Below are 1899 nucleotides of genomic sequence, written 5' to 3'. Positions count from 1 at the left end.
GAGAGCCAGGCCTGCCTCCGCGGCAACACCCACCGGGTCTGCACCAGGCGGGGAGGCAATTCTCAGTCCGTCACCGACGGACCACCTTTAACGGTGAGAAGAAAATTAAAAAGGCCGGCCGCGACCGCTCAACACCACCCAACGGCTCACCGCCTACGGGAGAAGGCAGCGCGTGGTGGGCCGCTCGCCCGATCTCACGAGACGGCCGTGAGAGAGCCATCTTACCGCAGCGAGCCTCTCTTACCCGCTCGCCTCGACCCCCTTTTTTTCTTGATCCTCGGGATCACACACCTCGCAGAGGAACACCGCTAATGGCCGTACCGCACACAGGAGGCATACACGTCAGAGAACCGGGAAACGCCGCCGCCGCTCAGAACCGGGCAACTCTGAAGATCGGCCTGGAACGCTCCAGGAGCACCACGAGGATCACAAGCAAGGCGCGTGCACACGAGCCCGGTCGGGAGGGGCACGTAACGCGGCAATCAGCCGACCCTCCCCCGGCTCGGAGGGAGGAGGGCCAAAGAGACCCACACGCGGTGGGCATAGCGAAACGCGCGACGGGGAACAAAGCACCCGGCGCGCCTCACAGGAACCCCCACGAACCACAGCGAGGAGTGCGGGGGGGCTTTCACAGGGCTCGGGTCGGATAACCGCACCCCTGCCTTCCACACACCACCGGTAAAGGTGGGGAGGAGAGACGAGGGGCCCGCTGGCAGAACGAGAAGAGCGGCCGCCATTCGCCATGAATGTCCGTCCCTCGCCTGGCGCGGCTTAGGCCTCCGGCCCGAATGAACACAGGGCAAGCGCACCACATCGATCAACAAAGCAGAACCGGGAAGAATCGAGCGAGAGATCAACCACAGACCCAACACATGCCACAGAAAAAAAAAAAAAAAAAAAAGAAAACCCTTCACACCTCCACACCAAAAAAGAGCGGTGGGGGGTCAACAGGGAATCCAATTAAAGAGGAGTGCACTCGGGAGGCACATAACATGAGGCAGCAGAAGGGCCGGGCCACCCTCAACCCAAAAAGGACTCATGGAGACTCGGGAGCTCCACAAGCTGGGAGGGGGGGTAAAAAAAAAAAAAACCGGTGCGCTCGGGAGGCACACGGGAGCAGAGGACCATGGAGGAGAGACTCGGGAGCTCCACAACCTGGTCCCCGCCCGCAAAAAAAAAAAAAAAAAAGAAAAAAAAAAAAAGCACCGGAACGGTAAGGGAGCAGCATCGAGGGACGGGTCCCACCATCCAAACAGAACGGGTGACAAACCACGAAGCGGGGACGCCTGACACGCTTCACCACGGGCTTTTGCAAGGAAGCCGGTCATCTCAAAAAGCCTCACGGGAAAGCACAGCAGCGAGACGCGGGCTGGGCTAGACGGGGGAAAATAACACCCAGTGAGGCTCGGAAGAGAGACCGCCACCTAGCGTCCTTTAATGTCACCCAATTAAAGGACAGCGTGTCAGCACCTATCTGCAGGTACAATAAGGACAGATAGCAATTATTAGAAGAATGGCAACAGGCACGGGGAGTCATTCACAGACCACACAGAACTCCTGAAAGTGAGGGTGGGTGAAATGTCCCAAAAATGTCCCCATAAACAAGAGAACCGACCCTCAAAGGAACAACTGGTCGACCTCATAACCATGAAAGGACCGAGAGAGCGAGGTGGACATGCCAGAAAGCCGGGCGCCCAGCCTCCTCCCGGCCGAGGACCCTGCGACCAGCCGCTAGGGATGGATGGAGAAGGGCAAGAAGAAAAACTTGGGGGGGGGGGAATCTCGAGTCCAAGAAACCGGGGACCAGTGAACAGGGGAGCCGGGACCACCACCTCCTCTCGGCCTCGAGAACACGAGGCCCGCCGCTGGGCTCTCGCAAGACCGAGGGCAGGAGAAAGG

This window comes from Microtus pennsylvanicus, unplaced genomic scaffold, assembly GCF_037038515.1.
Source record: "Microtus pennsylvanicus isolate mMicPen1 unplaced genomic scaffold, mMicPen1.hap1 Scaffold_66, whole genome shotgun sequence".
NCBI classification, from domain to species: Eukaryota; Metazoa; Chordata; class Mammalia; order Rodentia; family Cricetidae; genus Microtus; species Microtus pennsylvanicus.
The sequence above is the reverse complement of the archived record's forward strand: the minus strand, read 5'-3'. Positions refer to the sequence as shown.